At 35.3% G+C, this 13,512-nt stretch overlaps 1 pseudogene; it reads right to left on the bottom strand.

Moving 5' to 3' along the window:
• Window positions 1–11,956: 11,956 nt before the first annotated feature.
• LOC147943748 (small nucleolar RNA R71) lies at window positions 11,957–12,057 on the bottom strand (annotated as a pseudogene).
• Between the last annotated feature and the right edge of the window lie 1,455 nt (window positions 12,058–13,512).

The following is a 13,512-nucleotide window of genomic DNA, read 5'->3' as shown; positions in this document are numbered from 1 at the left end:
GGGATAACCAATCTATGTGGTATGGGATCATATTTAGGTCTCCCTGAGAGTTTGGGTGGGTCGAATTGAAGGTTTTCACTTTTGTTAGGGAAAGACTTCAGAGTCGGACAACTGGGTGGTTGGCAAAATTGCTCTAGAAAGGGAGAAAGGAAGTGATGATTAAGTCAGTTGCGGTTGTTGTCTCGACGTTTGTGATTTCTTGTTTTCGACTATCAAAAGCAATAACATCCAAACTTACTAGGCTACTAGCAAACATTTGGTGAAGTTCTCGAATTCGACTCCTATAGAACCGATACGGTCTTATTCTCTCTCCTATGGGTGGAAAAGTATTGTTTCCGCTAGATCTCTGGTAAACAAAGGGCTTATTAAACGGGTTGGGTCTAGGGAATCCATTTCTATATAGATGAATCCCTGGATTCCGGCACAAAACTCGAGACCACCTTTAAGTAAAGGTCCTTTTAAGGACCCCTCTCTCCACTTGACTCATTTAAATGATCGTAAAACGAATACTTTGGCATATGGATCCGCTCAATAAACATTTTGATCCGGTAGTTGTCCGAAGGCAGATTCTTTAGGGTGGCACTTTACAAAAACTGAAAAGTATACGGTAAAGTATGGATATGATACGGAACACATGGTTGGCCCAAGAACTTTCCAGGCTCTTGGGTCTGGTCCCGCAATTACTTCTCTTCTTGCTAGTGTTTGGAGTGTTTATCGTCCACCAAAACTTAAGCACTTTATGTGGTAAGTTTTGTCAGGCTGCATTTCGGTTTTGGTTAATTTGCGGCAGCGGGGAATTGATTGTGATTCAGGGTTTAAATAGTCTCATTTTTGTTTACCTTCTTTGTAACACTAACTGTGTCTCTATCAAATTCTTTCCGGCATCTTCCAGGTGAAGGATTTCAGTACGGGGTTTCACTTCTTCAAGGCAAAACTAGAGATAGAGATGAACTCTATGAGTTGCCATTCTCGCCGCATCAAGTGACTGCTTTGTTTACGTCTACGAGTCCAACAGCTTATGTTTCGAAGTGGCAGTCTCGGCTAGGCCATCCTTCTCCTTCAATCTTAAACTCTATGCTTTATGCTTTTTCATTTCCAGTTTCGGGTTCAACCCGTAAACAGTTGATCATGTTCTGACTGTCATCTTAATAAAAGTCATAAAATCTCATTTTCACAAAACACCATACTCTCAACTCGTTCTCCTGAATATCTTTACTCTGATGTGTGGAAATCTCCTGTCCTTTCTATATTGACAATTACAAATATTATCTTCTAATAATTGATCACTTCACTCACGGATGAAGCACATTGCGGTTGACTATCATTTCACAACTAATCAGATACAATCGGGTATGTTGTGTGTTTCTCACGTCTCCTCCAAAAGATCAGTTGGTTGATGCTCTCACTAAGCCTCTTTCACGCCCACAGTTTCAAAATGCAAGGTCCAAGATTGGTGTAACTCAAGTTTCTCCATCTTGAGGAGGTATAAAAAGGATGAAATTGTATCTTATATAATATGAGAAGGTTTTTCTCAACTTTTGCTAAGGAGATGACACTTGGCTTACTATATTTCTCACACCTGTATTTTTTTGGTTTGGACCTAATTAACTAAATTCATTTGTAGTTTGGACCTGATTAATTAACTACAGGCCCATAAAACCAAAAAAAAACAAACCATCAATATTTCCTTCCTCCCTTCTTCAATCAGAAACATATGCAGCCTCCAAAAATCTAGAACTACCATATATCAGTATGTGGTTGATTTCATCTCGGAACTATACCAACATCAAATTAAATTTATGGGTTTCGAATTCGTGGGTTTAATTTATGTGTTTGAATCTTGATTTTCACGGGTACAAGCAGAATCAAATTTAAGTAAGATGGTGGGATGATATTATTTAAGGGTCTGACTGGTTCAAACGCAGTGTTTGCAGTTGCGGTTGCGGGAGATTGCAGAAGCGGGTGGTTGCGGTTTCAAGCGTTATTTAGCTTTTTGAATGACTGTTTAGCGTTTTAAAATTGGTGCGTTTGCAGAAGTTTTACGACTGGTTGACCAGCGGCTGCAATAGCGGTTAAAATGTAATAAATGTAATGTATAATTATATAAATGTTTAAAAACACCCAAAAAATTATTAAACTTGATTTATAATTAAAGTTCATTAAAAAATACTAAAATAATTATTCAAAAAACAAATAAATTTCATATTGAAATACTTATTACTTTATGCATTTGGATTTTTACCAAAAATTTAATCAAGTAATTTGTTAATGACAAAACATATGTTTTAGATTGTAGATCTTCTTTCTTAAATCTCACACACTCAATACGTTTTGTGGGGCAGTAGTTGCATCGGTAGGATTGATCAAACGAGAGTTAAGAAGGGTCGCTGGTGATTTTTTTTATACTTTTCACAAATAATCTTATTTTCTTAAATTTCTGATGAAATGTTATATTGTTTAGATTTTTTTGAACTTACATGCGATGTGCCATTAAATTTACATCAAGTTTTACATCAAGCCTTTGTAAAAGACAGACTGTTGATCGAGAATGTGTTGCTTGCAACGGAGCTGGTTAAGGACTATCATAAAGACTCAATTTCTGCAAGATGTGCTATCAAGATTGATATATCCAAAGCATTTGACTCAGTCCAATGGCCTTTCCTTCTGACCACCCTCTCAGCATTGGGTTTCCCTTCTAGATTTATACACTGGATACGACTTTGCATCACTACTGCTTCTTTCTCCGTTCAGGTCAATGGGGAATTAGCGGGCTACTTGCAGAGTTCTAGGGGTTTATGGCAGGGCTGCTCGCTCTCGCCTTACCTCTTTGTTATTTGTATGGAGGTCCTTTCAAAGATGTTGGACAAGGCTGCTGGTGCTGGACAATTCGGTTACCATCCTCGATGTAAGGACTTGGGGTTAACACATTTAAGTTTTGCTGATGATCTTATGGTCTTATCAGACGGCAAAGTACGTTCTATTGCTGGTATTGTGGAGGTGTTTGATCAGTTCTCCAAAAATTCAGGTTTGCATATTAGTATGGAAAAATCAACTATGTATTTTGCGGGCCTTTCAGACTCAACTAGTCAAGCTATGGCTGCTCAGTTTAGTTTTGCAGTTGGTCAATTACCTGTAAGATATTTGGGGTTGCCCTTGGTCACTAGATGTTTAACATTGGCGGATTGCTCTCCATTGCTGGAGCAGATCAAGAAACGTATCAGCTCTTGGACTGCATGGTACCTCTCATTTGTTGGACGTTTCAATCTTATCAGTTCAATTATTTGGGGCATATGCACTTTCTGGTTAGGTGCATTTCGTCTCCCTCGAGAGTGTATACGGGAAATTGACAAGCTCTGCTCAGCTTTTCTTTGGTCCGGTGTAGAGATGAGTCCACACAAAGCAAAAATATCTTGAGATGTAGTCTGTAAGCCAAAAGTGGAGGGGGGTCTAGGTCTCTGGAGTCTGAAAACTGCAAATGATGTTTGTTGCCTGAAGTTGATCTGGCGTATAGTTTCTCAAGGGTACTCTGTTTGGGTCAAATGGCTTCACAAATATCTGCTTAAAGGGACATCCTTTTGGTCCTGCAAGGAGACTGTTCTAGGATCATGGATATGGCAGAAAATACTAAAGTATAGAGAATTGGCGGCTTCTTTTTGTAAGGTGGAAGTTGGGAATGGTAACCTCTGTTCATTCTGGTATGATAATTGGTCACACTTAGACGGCTGATTAATATTACAGGTGACAGAGGTATTATCGATCTCGGCATACGTAGGCATGCGACCCTTGCTGAAGCTTGGTCTTCCCGTCAGAGGCATCGACACCGGCAACCTTATTTGAACTTGATAGAAGATGCTCTACATTCCCAGTATCAGTCCCGCACAGAACAGTCGGATCTTGTCTTGTGGTGAGGGAAGCTTGATGTTTATAGACCGCAATTCTCTACTACAGACACTTGGAATCACATTCGTCCTTCTTCTAGCCATGTACCGTGGCACAAAAGCGTCTGGTTCACACATGCGATCCCTAAATATGCATTCTGCTTATGGTTGGCGATTCAAGACCGATTATCCACGGGTGATAAGATGATAAGGTGGAACAGGGGAAATTCAGGGACATGTGTTCTGTGTACGTGCAGTTTGGAGACTAGGGATCACTTGTTTTTCTCTTGCAGCTATTCTTCTGGAGTGTGGGTAGCTATTGCTCAACGCGTATTCAAGGATCAATATTCAACAGACTGGCAAACAATTCTTCACCTCACTTCAGGAAATCAGCAAAATAGACTTCAAGGCTACCTCATCCGATATACTTTTCAGATTGTTGTTCATTCTCTGTGGTGGGAACGCAACAGAAGACGACATGGAGAATCCTCTACAACTCCAGGCCAGCTAGTTAAGCGCATAGAACAACAGATTCGAAATCAACTCTTGGCTCTTCAGCAGATGGGTGACCGGTGGTACGACGAGGCTTTGCTACTATGGTTGAGCACTAGGCGGTGATTAGTGACTCTATTTTCTTTTTTTGTATCAAAACCTTTAGCTTCTGTAATCAAATCTACGATGCACTAGTTGTACCAACGTTATTTTTTCTTTGAATCTAATTTAACATTATATTCAAAAAAAAAAAAAAAATCTTATTTTCTTCTAATTGTTTATTTTTTAATATTCTCAATCTTATCCGTACTTCATTTTCTACCATCCTTAATGAATAAAATAGTTAGGTAAAAGATATATTAAAAAATATTTCATTATCATTGATTTGTTTCATGTTCAAAAAAAAAAATTTTCAACCGCAATCGCCCGCAACAGCAAACGCTTGCGGGAACCAGCTTTTGAAATTCAGTGGTTTGAAGGGGTTGGAAGTGATTTGGAGCGATTGAGAGCGATTTGTGTGATTGGTACCAATCGCTAGCAACCGCTACCACCCGCATTGCGGGAGATAGCGAAAGAACCAGTCAACACCTAAGTCTATTACTTTAACTTTTAAAATATTTATATAAAATTAAAATTTTGAACTTACTTCTGAAAAAATTACGTAAGATTGTGAGATGGTTTTGACCTAATTCTATAATTATTTTGTTTGATTCACACTTATTATTTCAAACGTTATGATATTTTTGAATTACATAAAATTTATAAGTTTTCATATTAGACATTTCAGGATAAATTATGAACACAATCATTTATGTTTTGATTTGGAATTATACCATGATTTTATGCACTGCCTTATATCTATCCATTATTTTCCTCAGTTTTCATTTTTGTTTATATTACTTCTCATTTTTAACTTATTATTTTGAAACACTTGCGAATTTATGATCATTAATATTTGATCTCAATTCATTCTCTCTCTTAAAGGCTCAAACATTCTATAAAGTTTGGTTTTCTAAAAACAACCTATCACCATACAAACACATCTTCTTTCAGACTATTGTGAAAAGAAAAAAATTTGGTCACACATTATTGTGAAAACTAAAACACTAAATTTCTATTATATCCTCGATTCAATCTCCAACAAACAACAAAACACTGGTAACAATAGTATCGTTGTTTGGATCATCCGTTTTTGGGAAGTTCCTAACTTTAGAAGAAATATTATCTTACTAAGTCTTGAATTTTTTTTTCCAAAAATGCAAATTATCTTTACTATTGTTCATCTTTTGATGATTTATGCAATCATTTTTAAACATATATAAAAGAAAATAAATAATTGCATGTGTATTTGATTTCAAAAGAATTTTAATATATAATGATAAAATTAAAATAGATAATGATTGGATTAAGTTTTAAAAAATGACACATACGACAGATTCTTAGAGTAAGAGTTGTCGAAAGAAACCGTACTATATTATATCATCTAATAATAAAGTAAGGTTTTCTTTTGGCAAGCTCCAAAAGGTTGTCATTTGATGCTCTCTTCTTTCACAAACGTCATTTTGTTTCTTTAAATTTTTAGTGTAACAAATTTATTCAATTGAATTTACATAATTAAAATTTCTCTTAACAAATAATTTGATAATTAAATAGTTTAAGGATATAAGATTATAATATATATATATATATATATATATATATATATGGGTTGTATAGGATAATGTCAAGTAATAAATGGTTGTATTATTTCCACACCTTAATATAAATAATTCACATGATCTCGATATTACATTATTTATTTCTTTTTCAATCTATTTAAAATAAACTAAAGTATATTTTAATAAAAAAAATTTCTAAATAACTAAATGAGAATTGAATATATTTAAACAACAGACAATTTAGTTATAAATTCACAATAAAGTATTTTATAAACCTGACACATTTTTATTCACTTTTCTATTCACATCTTATCTAACCCATATTTTGTATCAACTCTCATTTTTGTAAATTTCATAGTATTTATAGTAATGCAGTCAATAATTAATAATAACATTTAGAAATATTACATATATAAGAAAATATATTAATATGTAATGATTGCATATCTATAACTTTCACATAGTTTATTTGACTCCTATAACAATGAAATACTCCTTCCGTTTTGATTTAGTTGTCGTTTTAAATAGTTTTCAATGAAAATGTATGGTGATTCCAGTTTTATCCCTGCTGTTTTAACGTTTTGACTAATGAAAATTGATATAAAGATTAGTGTATTTATTATCCAATTAAATAATAACTACTAGTAAGTTATATGTAAGGGGTTTTAATGTAATAAGCTAACTCTAGGGCATTCCTTATCATCTGTATATATATGTGTAATCACTTGATTAATAAGATTTACTCATTTCCCATACGTATCATGTGTTAGATTGTGGGCTTCCAACTCAAAACCAATTGGCGATGAGTGGAGAGGCCCATATCTTATATATACCACTTAAGATACTACTCAACTTCCAATGTGAGATATTGTATCCCTAATATCAGGAGGATTGATAATGGATTCATATCTCTCGTTGGAGCCAAGATATATAAAATTTTCATGATCCCACACTATCGTAAATTTCATTGATGTTGTGGGCATTTCCAAATATGCATGGTTCAACCAGAACTTGTGATCCTTTTAGTCTGTCTCTCAAGTGTAAGTTTCTCACAGAGAATAGATCAAACCTAGAACAAAATACTACAAGATGCACAATCTTGATCATTAGCATGAAGACAAAAAATTATCCAAGTTTTGAGCTTTACAACAACGCTGACCTCTCGCAAATTGGTGTCTATAGATGTTTCTAGGCTGACCATGTGATCACCATGAATGACCTAGGCAATATGCAACACCGCAACAGGAAGGTGATGCTATGACCATACACTGTAGCCAACAATTGTAACAAGCTAAGGGCATGACATCCTCAAGTTCTAGTGATAAGCAACTCTCCGCACCAGCGGGAATAAATACATTCTTTACTTCTGGTATAAGTCTTATCTTTGTGGTTGAACATATTAGGGATAAAATATCCCACATTGGAAGTTGAGTAGGATCTTAAATAGTATATATAAGATATGGGCCTCTCCACTCATTACCAATTGGCTTTGAGTTGGAAGCCCACAGTCTAACATGGTATCAGAGCCCGGTCTGTACATACTCAATCCAATCCACAATCGGCCCAGCCCAATAGTTGGCCCGCTGATTCATGCTCGAACATACCGAGATTGATGCCTACAGAAGCCATCATCTCGAGGGGGCGTATTAGGGATAAAATATCCCACATTGGAAGTTGAGTAGGATCTTAAATAGTATATATAAGATATGGGCCTCTCCATTCATTGTCAATTGGTTTTGAGTTGGAAGTTCATAGTCTAACAGAACATAGGATGCAAGACCAAATTTATATCATTGCTTTACAATTTTGTATGATATGACCTCCAAAATTTGTTTAGAAGATACACAACATTTGAATGCGATAAAAAAAACATACAACCCCAAATTCAACACACATCATGATATCACCGCAAAAAACCACAAAACTTGAGAAGAAGCAAGAACTAGACTTTTTCTTCTTCTTATTAAGATTAAAAATTTTAAAAATATTAAAAAAAAAATCAAGGTAACTATTAATAAATTGCAATTTTCACAAATTCATACTTATTAAGTTCTTACATTAGTCATTCATTTTGTTTCCCAACACATAATTTAATTTCAAAGTTCATTTTGTGTCATTTTTTTCAGGTAACTAAAACTGTTATAGGGATTGACTTCGAGTACTCTGAGATAGAGAATGAGTTAAATATAAGTGACAGAGCCTTTGAGAGAATGTCTAGTCTCCAATTCGTAAGAGTCTCCCCCAGATCATACATACCACAAAGTCCGAACTATCTACCTCGAAAAGTTAGATTACTGCATTGGGAATTTTTTCCGATGTCATGTTTTCCTTCTGGTTTTAATCCGGAGTTTCTCGTCGAACTAATCATGCCTTGCAGCGAGCTCGAGAAATTATGGGACGGAATTAAAGTAAGTAACTTTTTTATTTATTTTAATAAAGTTTTGTAAATAAAAATACCTGATGACTTTAGTTTTAGTGTTTGGACTTTCCGTAACACAACAAAGAGTTATAGTGAATTTTTACAAAGAAATCTTGCGCTTAAAGGAAGTTTATTGGTACATTGATTTTAATGGATTTAGAAATCTTATTATAGAAATCTTATTATAATTAGATCACTGACCTATTTTTCTTTTGGAAATCAAGTGTTATTCATTCATTGATTTCTAAATTGTATTTGAGTCATATGTTATTTATTTAGTGGTTCATTAATTTGTAAAATCATGTGTTATTCGTTTAACAGTTCATTAATTCATAAATTTAGTCAAAATCTTGAATGATGGATTTAAAATATAATGTGAATTTCTATTGGATCATCAACAGTGGAAATCAATAACTAAATAAATCACTAAATGAATAACACATGATTTAATTAGAATTTAGAAATTAATGAATGAACTAGGAGATATCCCGTGCTTTAAGCACGGTTCAATATTTAAAAAAATTATAATATAATAATAAAAATTATTGCTATATTTCTTTAAGAAAATATTTTGTTTGAGATAATATTTATTTTTAATTACTATATAAATCTATATATCATAATTTGAAATCTTAATAAAATCTTCGAAATCTAGTTATGAAAAATCATTTTATTGTCTACTTGGATATAAATCTTAGTTTTTAAAATTCTGATTGGTTTATATTTTTTTAAAAAAAATATTTAGTAATTTTCGTCCATAATTTTATTAGAAATATATATTTTTAATTAATAATTATCTGTATTTTTTAAAAATCTTAGCTGTTAATTTTTTTTTTTCAAATACAAATTTGTTTTGATTTGAATAGATTTTTTTCAAATACAAATTTTCTAATGGCAATTGAATGTAATTTTTACACATTTTAAGGTTAGTTTTATATTTGTACTTCTTAATTAATATAGTAGGATAATACATTCGGAAAATTTGTAAAATCAAGGATTCAAATTTATTTTGTATATAGAGTTTGCGTTTCCTATTATTTTCTAACAAAAGACAAGAGTGATAGTAGTTTTTCTTTGACAAGTGTACTATGAAAATTTATGTCTTTCTTGTGTTGTATTCTTTGTACAGACAATTAGAAATATCAAGTGGGTGAATTTGAATGCTTCCAAAAATCTAAAGGAGCTTCCTAACCTTTCAACTGCCACTAATCTCCGAGAACTGGACCATATTGGCTGCTCAAGCCTAGTGGAGCTCCCCTCTTCTATTGGTAATGCCATTACTCTATGGAGATTGGATCTAAAATTCTGCTCAAATCTTGTGGAGCTCCCACCATCGATTGGGAATGCTATTAATCTCAAGAAATTGGGTCTCACTAATTGCTTGATTCTTATGAAGCTCCCATCTTCTATTGGGAATGCTATTAGTTGATATATCATGGTTTTTATGGTTTTTAACCATGATATAAGGAGTCTTTTGATTTGTTTTCTAGGATGTTTTTGAGTCTTTACAGGTTTTCTAGGATTTTAGCATGGATGGAGCAAAGTGGAGCAGTTTGGATCATTATGGAGCAATAATCTGGAGGAAATGAAGTTGGATTCGAATCATAGAGTGATGGTGTCGACCGACACCACCTTGGTGTCGGTCGACACCCCTGTCTGCCGACTCAAGACCCAAGTTTTGGAAGATTTACAAAAGTTTCCCAAAGTTTTCTATAATTGCAACACAAGTCCCTAACGTGTTTTGGACATATAAATAGTATTTTTAGGTTTTGAAAACCCTGAAGTTATTTTTCTAGCAAGTTTTATTTTTCTGCAACCCTGTGAGATTTTGAGAGAGAGAGATCTGCTTTGTAGAGAAGAATTCTTGAACTCCCTCTTTACTCTTTTAATTTCAATTGCATGTTATTCAGAATTATGTTTTGTTTTTCATTGAACATGTCTGAGTAGTTTGTTTGTTAGGTTCAGGGTTTTTTACAGGGTTTTTATGAATTATTAGATCTGTTTATTTAGGATTCATTATCTTTCTAGATCTTCATCTTAGGCTGTTCTTCATATTAATCCTTGATTGACCATCTAGAATTAATAACTTAGGAAAATAAATTGATATGAGAATACAATTGATTTTCCTGATAAAACCTTTTGATGAGCAAAATTATTTCTTGCAAAGAGATTTGATTTAATAATTTTGTGAACAATCTAAACCTTTTTTTAAAGCTGATTTATTACCTAGAATTTTGCAAAGAGATATGGATTTTCTGGTTTTAAATTTAGATAATATTTGCAGTGAGAACTGATTTATTTTACAGAAGTGTTTAGAGTTCTAGATCTGTTCTTAATTGTTTGAATCCTAATTTATTTTATTGATTTAATATTTCATAATTACCTGAGAAATTCCCTAGGCCTAACCTTTTGATCCATTGAATTTTCACACGCTTTTATTTAATATTTTGCATTGTTATTTCTTTATTTAAATTAATCTGTTTAGCGTAATAACAAAACTCTATAATCCATTGTGTTTGATCTTGAGTCTTTGTGGATTCGACCCCTAAGTACTACATCGATCTCTTGTTTGAGAGAGTAGCTCTAGGGATTAATTAAGCATATCAAATTTTGGCGCCGTTGCTGGGGACTCTTTGATCTACCATTAGATTTGTGGTTTTAATTTCGTCTAAATTTTTCTTTTTATTTTCTACCTACACGTTTTGGTTTTTTTTCACTTTGGTGTTTCAGGGGCATGCCTCCTAGACCTCACACAAGGAGCAACAAGACTGGTCCTACTGTGAATCTTTCAAACCAAGAGTTGGGAAAACTTGAGCATGAGAATAGAAAAGCAGCCAAATCTTTGAAGATGGTTAACAAATCATTCTGATGCGTGATGAGGATGGTGCTTTGAGGGATCAAGAGGCCACTTGCACAATGAGGAGGGCCAAAAGCTTGATGCAGAAGGCAATGTGATTGCTGAACCTGTTGTCAACGAGTAGGCTGTCATCAACCAGCAAGCTGTTGTCATTGATGAGCCGAATCTTGGTGTCGATAGACACCAACAAGAGGGTATCGATCGACACCCACCTGCAGCAGACATACGTGGAGCTGCCAACCACGTCCAGAACCCAGTTCGAAGACAGGATCAAAACGGGGATCTGATTAGGACCATTGCTGACTACAACCAGGCTGATCTTGTGTATGAGAACCGGTCTGCTATTGTTCCTCCTCCATTCCAGAGGAATGATTTTGGGTTGAATCCTGCTTACTTTCAACTAGTTGGGCAGAGAAAGGAGCCCAATGAGAAGCCTTTGGACCACATTGAGCATTTTGAGGATCTAGTGACTAGTATCAAGGCTAATGGGGTGACTGAGGATTACATCTTTTGCAAACTCTTCCCTTACTCACTTGCAGGAGAGGCATCTCAGTGGTTGAAACAGTTGCCAGCTGGATCATTGACAAATTGGCGTGATGTCAAGGTGGCCTTCCTCAACTACTTCTATGATGATGCAATGTCAGATGAGTTGAGAATCAAGCTGTCCACTTTCAAGCAAAGAACAGATGAAGCTTTCAAAGCAGCTTGGGTGAGATTCAGAGCTTACCAAAGGGACTGTCCACACCATGGTTTCTCAAGGGTTCAATTGCTAAGTATCTTCTTCAGAGGGTGTGACTGGGAATATCAGTTTGCTTTAGATGCTGCAAATCATGGGAATTTCAAGACAAGATTTCCAGAGGATGCTGAAGGTTTGATTGAGAACTTAGCTGCTAGTAATAGTACTAAGAGATCAGATGCTGAAAGAAAGAGATTACATGGAGGATTTGATTCAAACCAGTTAGCTTATGTTAATGCTAAGCTGGATTCAGTGCATAATCTCCTTGTGGGTAAGAAATATGTTCATTTTGCTGCTGAAGTTGAGACATTTGAGCCAGAGCAGGAGAATACAGAGGAGAATGTCAACTATGTGTATGGAGCTGGGAATCAAGGTCAGAGATTCGGTAATCAGCAAGGCAACAGGCCTTACAGTGGGAACTCTTCAGGCTACACTTCCAAGCCAGAGTATCAGCAGCAACAACAGAATACCGGTTATACTAGAACCTACGGGAACTCATCCTATCAGTCTCCTCCTCCTAAGAATTCTTCTGAGAGTATAATGGAAGCTATGCTAGAGCAATTGTTGCAGGGTCAGGAGCAGTTGACAATGACATTCAATGGAAAGATAGACAATGTCTACACTGAGCTGAATGAGAAGATAGTTGCATTAAACATTCATGTCAAGAAGCTAGAGAATCAAGTTATTCAGACTGTTGGGTCTGTCAAACGACAAGAGGGTTTTCTTCCTGGAAGAACTGAGTCAAACCCCAAACATGCTTGTAATGCCATATCTATGAGAGATGAAGATGCTGTTGAAATTGCTTCTGCAGAACAGGAGGAGAAATCGACCAAACTCTCGAACCCAGATGATGGTGTCGATCGACACCACCTGGGTGTCGGTCGACACTCATCTCAGACGAAACCTGAAACTGCAAAATCTCAGGTTCTAGCAGTTGAGAGGGGGTGTACCAACCTAAGATTCCTTTTCCTAAGCCAATAAAATCCAAACAGGAGATGGAGGAACCTAGATGCAAAGCAATGATGGATAAGGTGATGATTGAGATGCCTTTGATTGATGCAGTAAAGCTTTCACCACCACTCAAGCGCTATGTTAAGAATGATATCAAATAGTTTAAGCCCTGAGGAAGGAGCTATGCTAACTAAGAATGTTAGTGCAATTCTGTTGAACCATCCTGTTCAAAGGAGGAAAGAGAGGAAGCAGGAAGTGGTTGTCTCTGAGAAAGTGAGTGCAGCAATTCAGTGTAGGACTGCTAAGAAGTTACCAGATCCTGGAAGCTTTGTACTTGATTGCTCAATCTCAGTAGGAAGGTTTGCTCACTTACTTTGTGATCTTGGCTCTAGTATCAACTTGATGCCACATTCTGATGCTGTGAGACTTGGGATGACAGAATTCAAGCCAACTCAGATTTCTCTTATCTTGGCTGATCGATCCCGAAGAATACCTGAAGGCGTTTTAGAGGATATTCTAAT

Source organism: Camelina sativa, chromosome 5, assembly GCF_030686135.1.
Source record: "Camelina sativa cultivar CO46 ecotype springtype chromosome 5, ASM3068613v1".
In the NCBI taxonomy this organism is placed as follows: Eukaryota; Viridiplantae; Streptophyta; class Magnoliopsida; order Brassicales; family Brassicaceae; genus Camelina; species Camelina sativa.
This window is presented reverse-complemented; position numbering and strand designations above follow the sequence as displayed.